The sequence below is a fragment of the Tachyglossus aculeatus genome, chromosome Y4 (assembly GCF_015852505.1).
Source record: "Tachyglossus aculeatus isolate mTacAcu1 chromosome Y4, mTacAcu1.pri, whole genome shotgun sequence".
NCBI lineage: Eukaryota > Metazoa > Chordata > Mammalia > Monotremata > Tachyglossidae > Tachyglossus > Tachyglossus aculeatus.
Window position 1 is genome coordinate 5,327,957 of NC_052096.1, and position 10,207 is coordinate 5,338,163.

A 10,207-nucleotide genomic window follows, 5' to 3' on the forward strand; every position below is an offset into this window, starting at 1 on the left:
TCGAAAGGATTTGTTAAGCACTGTTCTAAGCGCTGGGGGAGAGGCAAGGTGATCAGGTTGTCCCACTTGGGGCTCACGGCCTTGATCCCTCATTTTACGGATGAGGGAACTGAGGCCCAGAGAATAATCATAATGATGGCATTTGTATGTGCCAAGCACTGTTCTAAGCGCTGGGGGAGAGGCAAGGTGATCAGGTTGTCCCACTTGGGGCTCACGGGCTTAATCCCTCATTTTACGGATGAGGGAACTGAGGCCCAGAGAATGATAATAATGATGGCATTTGTATGTGCCAAGCACTGTTCTAAGCACTGGGGGAGAGACAAGGTGATCAGGTTGTCCCACTTGGGGCTCACGGCCTTAATCCCTCATTTTACGGATGAGGGAACTGAGGCCCAGAGAATAATAATAATGATGATGATGATGATGGCATTTGTATGTGCCAAGCACTGTTCTAAGCGCTGAGGGAGAGACAAGGTGATCAGGTTGTCCCACTTGGGGCTCACGGCCTTAATCCCTCATTTTACAGATGAGGGAACTGAGGCCCAGAGAAGAAGAATAATGATGGCATTTGTTAAGCGCTTGCTATGTGCCAAGCACTGTTCTAAGCACTGGGGGAGAGACAAGGTGATCAGGTTGTCCCACTTGGGGCTCACGGCCTTAATCCCTCATTTTACGGATGAGGGAACTGAGGCCCAGAGAATCATAATAATAACAATAATGATGGCATTTGTATGTGCCAAGCACTGTTCTAAGCACTGGGGAAGAGACAAGGTGATCAGGTTGTCCCACTTGGGGCTCACGGCCTTAATCCCTCATTTTACGGATGAGGGAACTGAGGCCCAGAGAATAGTAATAATGATGGCATTTGTTAAGCGCTTGCTATGTGCCAAGCACTGTTCTAAGCGCTAGGGGAGAGACAAGGTGATCAGGTTTTCCCACTTGGGGCTCACGGCCTTAATCCCTCATTTTACAGATGAGGGAACTGAGGCCCAGAGAATAGTAACAATAATAATAATAATAATAATGGCATTTTTATGTGCCAAGCACTGTTCTAAGCACTGGGGGAGAGACAAGGTGATCAGGTTGTCCCACTTGGGGCTTATGGCCTTAATCCCTCATTTTACAGATGAGGGAACTGAGGCCCAGAGAATAATAATAATACTAATGATGGCATTTGTTAAGCACTTGCTATGTGCCAAGCACTGTTCTAAGCACTGGGGGAGAGACAAGGTGATCAGGTTGTCCCACGTGGGGCTCATGGTCTCAATCCCCATTTTACAGATGAGGGAACTGAGGCTCAGAGAATAATAATAATAATAATATTAATAATAATAATGATGATGGCATTTGTTAAGCACTTACTATGTGCAAAGCACTGTTCTAAGCGCTGGGGAGGTTACAAGGTGATCAGGTTGTCCCAGCTGGGGCTCACAGTCTTCATCCCCATTTGGCAGATGAGGGAACTGAGGCTCAGAGAAGTGAAGTGACTTGCCCAAAGTCATCAAGCAGACAGGTGGTGGAGCCGGGATTAGAACCCACGACCAAGCCCGGGCTCTTGCCATTAGGCCATGCTGCTTCCCGTTGTGTTTGGGGGTCCATTTATTGAAAGGACCGGACTGGACCCGGGCCTACCGACTGGAAGCTCCCGTGGGGGCGGCCCAGGCTGGGAAGGGGGTCGGAGCAGGGGTGAAGGCAGCCGGGTTGGGGTCGTAGTAGACTGTGAGCCCACTGTTGGGTAGGGACCGTCTCTATATGTTGCCAACTTGTACTTCCCAAGCGCTTAGTACAGTGCTCTGCACGCAGTAGGCGCTCAATAAATACGATTGAATGAATGGGCCGGGGGGGGGGGGACAGCAGCGAGTATCCCCTTCCCCTCAACCCCATCTTCTCAAATCTGCCAGACAATGACTCCCCACCTTCAAAGCCTCATTGTAGGCCCATCTCCTCCAAGAGGCCTTCCCAGACTAAGCCCCTCTTTTCCTCATCTCCCTCTCCCTTAATAATAATAATAATAATAATAATAATAATTATAGTGTTTGTTAAGCACTGTTCTAAGCACTGGGGTAGATCCAAGGTCATCAGTTTGTCCCACGTGGGGCTCACAGTCTATGCCAACCTCCTCACTGTCCCTCATAACAATAATAATAATAATAATAATAATAATAATGGCATTTGTTAAGCGCTTACTATGTGCAAAGCACTGTTCTAAGTGCTAGGGGAATACAAGGTGATCGGGTTGTCCCACATGGGGCTCACAGTCTTGATCCCCATTTTGCAGATGAGGTCACTGAGGCTCTCCCTCTCCCCCTCCTCCCCATCCCCCCTGCCTTACCTCCTTCCCCTCCCCACAGCACCTGTATATATGTATATATGTTTGTATGGATTTATTACTCTATTTATTTATTTTATTTGTACATATCTATTCTAATTATTTTATTTTACTAGGTTTTGTTTTGTTCTCTGTCTCCCCCTTCTAGACTGCGAGCCCACTGTTGGGTAGAGACCGTCTCTATATGTTGCCAACTTGTACTTCCCAAGCGCTTAGTACAGTGCTCTGCACACAGTAAGCGCTCAATAAATACGATTGAATGAATGAATGAATATCCCCATTTTACAGACGAGGTCACTGAGGCCCAGAGAAGTGAAGTGACTTGCCCAAGGTCACCCAGCAGACAAGTGGAGGAGCCGGGATTAGAACCCACGACCTCTGACTCCCAAGCCCGGGCTCTTCTCCCCTCTCCCTGCCCCACAGTACTTACGTATATATCTGTCATTTTATTTATTTGTATTGATGTCTGTTTATCTTGTATTGATGTCTCTGTCCCCGCCACAACCCCCAGACTGTGAGCTCGCTGTGGGCAGGGATTGTCTCTCTTTACTGGCTGTATTGTTTTTTCCCAAGCGCTTAGTACAGTGCCCTGCACACAGTAAGCGCTCAATAAATACGACTGACAGAATGAATGAATGCATACATGTCCCCCTCCGCCCGCCCCTGCTTTAACCCTAAAGCTCTTGGGCCTTCATTCATTCATTCATTCATTCATTCATTCGTATTGAGCGCTTACTGTGTGCAGAGCACTGTACTAAGCGCTTGGAAAGTCCAATTCGGCCACAGAGAGAGACAGTCCCTACCCAACAACGGGCTCACAGTCTAGAAGGGGGAGACAACAACAAAAACAAGTAGACAGGTACCAATACCATCAAAATAAATAGAATTATATTTATGTACACATCCTTAATAAAACAGTAGGTCCCCGGTGTCCTGGCTCCCAGCAGGGTGGGTGGGGGGTGGGGATAAGCATGGCATGGAGAAGCAGCATGGCCCAGTGGAAAGAGCCCGGGCTTTGGAGTCAGAGGTCATGGGTTCAAATCCCTGACTCTGCCAATTGTCAGCTGTGTGGCTTTGGGCAAGTCACTTCCCTTCTCTGTGCCTCAGTGACCTCATCTGTAAAATGGGGATGAAGACTGTGAGCTCCCCTGTGGGACAACCTGATCACCTTGTAACCTCCCCAGCGCTTAGAACAGTGCTTTGCACATCGTAAGCGGTCAGAGGTCATGGGTTCAAATCCCAGCTCTGCCAAGTGTCAGCTGTGTGGCTTTGGGCAATGGGGCTCAGTGGAAAGAGCCAGGCTTTGGAGTCAGAGGTCATGGGTTCAAACCCCGGCTCTGCCACACGTCTGCTGTGTGACATTGGGCAAGTCACTTCGCTTCTCTGATCCTCAGTTCCCTCATCTGGAAAATGGGGATTAAGACTGAGAGCCCCACGTGGGACAATCTGATCACCTTGTATCCCCCCCCAGCGCTTAGAACAGTGCTTTGCACATAGTAAGCGCTTAACAAATGCCATCATTATTATTATTATTTGAGCAAGTCATTTCACTTCTCTGTGCCTCAGTTCCCTCATCTGGAAAATGGGGATGAAGACGTGAGCCTCCCGTGGGACAACCTGATCACCTTGTAACCTCCCCAGCGCTTAGAACAGTGCTTGGCACATAGTAAGCGCTTAAAAATGCCATTATTATTATTATTATTATTGTTATTGTTATCACTATCGTTATTAGGAGCCCCGGGCTCCCAGCAAGGGGGAAACTCGCGTGAAGGTGCAGGTAAAGGGAAGAGCCAGCAGGGGGCAGCAATCTCAAAGGGGTCACACACAGACACACACACACACACACACACTGTCTGATAATAATGATGATAATAATAATAATAATAGTGGTATTTGTTAAGCGCTTACTATGTGCAAAGCACTGTTCTAAGCGCTGGGGGGGATACAAGGTGATCAGGTTGTCCCATGGGGGGGGCTCACAGTCAATCCCCATTTTACAGATGAGGCAACTGAGGCCCAGAGAAGTTAAGTGACTCGCCCAAGGTCACACAGCTGACATGTGGCTGAGCTGGGATTCGAACCCATGACTTCTGACTCCCAAGCCCGCACTTTTTCCACTGAGCCATGCTGCTTCTCTAATAATATAAATGATGGCATTTATTAAGCGCTTGCTATGTGCAAAGCACTGTGCTAAGCGCTGGCTCTGTCCGTCTCTGTACCTCTGTCCCGGCTCCACCAGTTGTCAGCTGTGTGACTTTGGGCAAGTCACTTCTTAACTTCTCTGGGCCTCAGTGACCTCATCTGTCAAATGGAGATGAAGACTGTGAGCCCCCCGTGGGACAACCTCCCCAGCGCTTAGAACGGTGCTTTGCACATACTAAGCGCTTAATAAATGCTATCATTATTATTATCATTATTATTATCATCATTATTATTATTATTATTATAAGCAGGCAGCAGCAGCTGGGGGGACCCTGGTGTCCTGGGCTCCCAGCAAAGGGGGAAACTCGCGTGAAGGTGCAGGTGAAGGAAAGAGCCAGCAGGGGGCAGCAATCTCAAAGGGGTCACACAGACACACACACACACACTGTCTAATAATAATAACAATAATAATAATAATAATAGTGGTATTTCTTAAGCGCTTACTATGTGCAAAGCCCTGCTCTAAGCGATGGGAGGGGATGCAAGGTGATCAGGTTGTCCCACGGGGGGCTCACAGTCAATCCCCATTTTACAGATGAGGCGACTGAGGCCCAGAGAAGTTAAGTGACTCGCCCAAGGTCACACAGCTGAAAAGTGGCTGAGCTGGGATTCGAACCCATGACTTCTGACTCCCAAGCCCGCACTCTTTCCACTGAGCCATGTTGCTTCTCTAATAATATAAATGATGGCATTTATTAAGCGCTTGCTATGTGCAAAGCACTGTTCTAAGCGCTGGCTCTGTCCGTCTCTGTCCCTCTGTCCCGGCTCCACCAGTCGTCAGCTGTGTGACTTTGGGCAAGTCACTTCTTAGCTTCTCTGGGCCTCAGTGACCTCATCCGTCAAATGGAGATGAAGACTGTGAGCCCCCTGTGGGACAACCTCCCCAGCGCTTAGAACAGTGCTTTGCACATAGTAAGCGCCTAATAAGTGCTATTATTATTATTATTATCATTATTATTATTATTATTATTATAAGCAGGCAGCAGCAGCTGGGGGGACCCTGGAGCCCCGGGCTCCCAGCAAGGGGGAAACACGCGTGAAGGTGCAGGTGAAGGAAAGAGCCAGCAGGGGGCAGCAATCTCAAAGGGGTCACACACAGACACGCACACACACACACACTGTCTAATAATAATAATAATAATGATGGCATTTATTAAGTGCTTACTATGTGCAAAGCACTGTTCTAAGCGCTGGCTCTGTCCATCTCTGTCCTTCTGTCCCGGCTCCGCCAGTTGTCAGCTGTGTGACTTTGGGCAAGTCACTTCTTAACTTCTCTGGGCCTCAGTGACCTCATCCGTAAAATGGGGATGAAGATTGTGAGCCCCTCGGGGGACAACCTGATCACCTTGTAACCTCCCCAGCGCTTAGAACAGTGTTTTGCACATAGTAAGCGCTTAATAAATGTCATTATTATTATTATTATTGTTCTTGTTATTATTATTATAAGCAGGCAGCAGCAGCTGGGGGGACCCTGGAGCCCCGGGCTCCCAGCAAGGGGGAAACTCGCGTGAAGGCGCAGGTGAAGGGGAGAGCCAGCAGGGGGCAGCAATCTCAAAGGGGTCACACACACACACACACACACACACACACACACAGTCTAATAATAATAATAATGATGGCATTTATTAAGCGCTTACTATGTGCAAAGCACTGTTCTAAGCGCTGGCTCTGTCCGTCTCTGTCCCTCTGTCCCGGCTCCACCAGTCGTCAGCTGTGTGACTTTGGGCAAGTCACTTCTTAACTTCTCTGGGCCTCAGTGACCTCATCCATAAAATGGGGATGAAGACTGTGAGCCCCCCCGTGGGACAACCTGATCACCTTGTAACCTCCTCAGCGCTCAGAACAGTGCTTTGCACATAGTGAGCACTTAATAAATTAATAAATAAATTCGTTCTCGCCTGTCCCGCCATCGACCCCCGGCCCACATCCTCCCCCGGGCCTGGAATGGCCTCCCTCTGCCCATCCGCCAAGCTAGCTCTCTTCCTCCCTTCAAGGCTCTACTGAGAGCTCACCTCCTCCAGGAGGCCTTCCCACCCTCAGCCCCTTCCTTCCTCTCCCCCTCGTCCCCCTCTCCATCCCCCTCATCTTACCTCCTTCCCTTCCCCACAGCACCCGTATATATGTATATATGTTTGTACAGATTTATTACTCTATTTACTTATTTATTTATTTTACTTGTACATATCTAGTCTATTTTATTTTGTTAGTGTGTTTGGTTTTGTTCTCTGTCTCCCCATTTTAGACTGTGTGCCCACTGTTGGGTAGGGACTGTCTCTATATGTTGCCAACTTGTACTTCCCAAGTGCTTAGTACAGTGCTCTGCACACAGTAAGCACTCAATAAATACGATTGATTGATTAATAAATGCCATCATTATTATTATTATCTTCCTCTCAGAGACCCAGAGACATCAACGGAGTCGAAGGACAAAACGCAAAGCAATCCACTGGGAAGCGCTTACTATCTGAAGTAGCGTGGCTCAGTGGAAAGAGTGGAAAGAGCCCGGGCTTGGGTTCTAATCCCGGCTCCGCCACATAATAATAATGATGATGGCATTTGTTAAACGCTTACTATGTGCAAAGCACTGTTCAAAGTGCTGATGTCTGCTGTGTGACCTTGGACAAGTCACTTAAATTATCCTAGCCTCAGTGACCTCATCTGTAAAATGGGGATGAAGACTGTGAACCCCACCTGGGACAACCTGATCACCTTGTATCTCTCCCAGTGCTTAGAACAGTGCTTTACACATAGTAATAATAATAATAATAATAATATTGGCATTTATTAAGTGCTCACTATGTGCAAAGCACTGTTCTAAGCACTGGGGAAGTTACAAGGTGATCAAGTTGTCCCACGGGGGGCTCACGGTCTTAATCCCCATTTTACGGATGAGGAAACTGAGGCCCAGAGAAGTGCAGTGACTTGCCCAAAGTCACACAGCTGACAAGTGACAGAGCTGGGATTTGAACCCATAACCTCTGACTCCCAAGCCCGGGCTCTTTCCACTGAGCCACGCTGGTTCTCTAGTAAGCACTTAACAAATGCTATTATTATTATTATTATTATTATTGTTATTATTATCTGCCAAGTGCTGGACTAAGCTCTTGGATGCAACCAAATCGCTTAGTACAGCTTAGTAAGATGCAAGCGCTTAGTCCAGTGCTCTACACACAGTAAGCGCTCAATAAATACCATTGAACGAACCAAATCGGGTTGGACGCGGTCCCCGTCTCACGTGGGGCTCAGAGTCTCAGTCCCCATTTTGCAGATGAGGGAACTGAGGCATAGAGGAGTGAAGTGACTAGGACAGCTTGGTTCATTCATTCATTCCATCGTATTTATTGAGCGCTTACTGGGTGCAGAGGACAGCTTGGTTCATTCATTCATTCAATCGTATTTATTGAGCGCTTACTGGGTGCAGAGCACTGGACTAAGCGCTTGGGAAGTCCAAGTCGGCAACATAAAGAGACGGTTCCTACCCAACAACGGGCTCACAGGCTAGAAGGAGGAGACAGACAAGAAAGGAAAACATGTAGACAGATGTCAAAATTGTCAGAACAAATAAAATTCTAGCTAGATGCACATCATTAACAAAATAAATAGAATAGTAAATATGGACAAGGAAAATAAATAGAGTCATAAATCTGTACAAACATATATACAAGTGCTGTGGGGAGGGGAAGGAGGTGGGGATGGGGAGGAGGAGAGGAAAAAGGGAAGGCCTCCTGGAGGAGGTGAGATCTCAGTAGGGCTTTGAAGGGAGGAAGAGAGCTAGCTTGGCGGAAGGAGGGCGTTCCGGGCCAGGGAAAGGCCTGGAATTTAAGTTGTAAGCACTTAGTACAGTGCTCTGCACACAGTAAGTGCTCAATAAATACGATTGAACGAACCAAATCGGGTTGGACGCGGTCCCTGTCCCACGTGGGGCTCAGAGTCTCAGTCCCCATTTTACAGATGAGGGAACTGAGGCATAGAGTGAGGTGACTAGGACTGTTTAGTAAGTTGTAAGCACTTAGTACAGTGCTTTGCACACAGTAAGCGCTTGATAAATACGATTGAACAAACCAAATCGGGTTGGATACGGTCCCTGTCCCACGTAGGGCTCAGAGTCTCGGTCCCCATTTTACAGATGAGGGAACTGAGGCATAGAGTGAAGTGACTAGGACAGTTTAGTAAGTTGTAAGCACTTAGTACAGTGTTCTGCACACAGTAAGCACTTGATAAATATGATTGAACGAACCAAATCGGGTTGGACACGGTCCCTGTCCCACGTGGGGCTCAGTCTCGGTCCCCATTTTCCAGATGAGGGAACTGAGGCCCAGAGAAGAGAAGCGACTTGCCCAAAGTCACCCAGCTGACAAGCGGCGGAGCCGGGATTTGAACCCGTGACCTCTGACTTCAAAGCCCGGGCTCTTTCCACTGAGCCACACTGCTTCCCCGTACACAGTAAGCGTTTAACAAATACCACATGGTGGCAAAGAAACCAGGATTCTTGAAATGGCCATGGTCTGTGGAAGTAGGCAGTGTGTGTGTGTGTATATATGTGTGCAAAAGAGAGAGACCAAGAATGTACACTTCATTATAATCAATCGTATTTATTGAGCCTTTACTGTGATCAGAGCACTGTACTAAGCGCTTAGCACTGTACTAATTATTTATTTTTTTTGGGGGGGGGGAGGCTAAATGTGCTCTGCACACAGTTAGCGCTCAATAAATACGATTGAATGAATGAATGAATGAACAACTGTACGTGAATCTGTATACATGTGTATACAGCGTGGCTTTGTGGAAAAGAGCCCCGGCTTGGGAGTCAGAGGTCGTGGGTTCTAATCACGGCTCCGCCACTTGTCAGCTGGGTGACTTTGGGCAAGTCACTTCACTTCTCTGGGCCTCAGTGACCTCATCTGGTAAATGGGGATTAAGACTGTGAGCCCCCCGGTGGGACAACCTGATTATCTTGTGTCTACCCCAGTGCTTAGAACAGTGCTTGGCACATAGTAAGCGCTTAACAAATACCACCACTGTTATTATCCATGTGCTATGTAGTAGGTCAGGACTACTTGTTGTGTGTGTGTGTGTGTGTGTGTGTGTGTCTCAGTGGAAAGAGCATGGGCTTTGGAATCAGAGGTCATGGGTTCAAATCCTGCCTACACCAACTGTCAGCTGTGTGACTTTGGGCAAGTCACTTCACTTCTCTGTGCCTCAGTTCCCTCCTCTGTAAAATGCGGATTAAGGCTGTGAGCCCCCCGTGGTACAACCTGATCACCTTGTAACCTCCCCAGCACTTAGAATAGTGTTTTGCACATAGTAAGTGCTTAATAAATGCCATTATTATTATTATTATTATTATTGTTATCGTTATTATTATTATTATTCTCTGTGCCTCAGTTCTCTCATCTGTAAAATGGGGATTAAGGCTGTGAGCCCCCCGTGGGACAACCTGATCACCTTGTAACCTCCCCAGCGCTTAGAACAGTGCTTTGCACATAGTAAGCGCTTAATAAATGCCATCATTATTATTATTATTATTCTCTGTGCCTCAGTTCCCTCATCTGTAAAATGGGGATTAAGGCTGTGAGTCCCCCATGGGACAATCTGATCACCTTGTAACCTTCCCAGCACTTAGAACAGTGTTTTGCACATAGTAAGTGCTTAATAAATGTCATTATTATTATTATT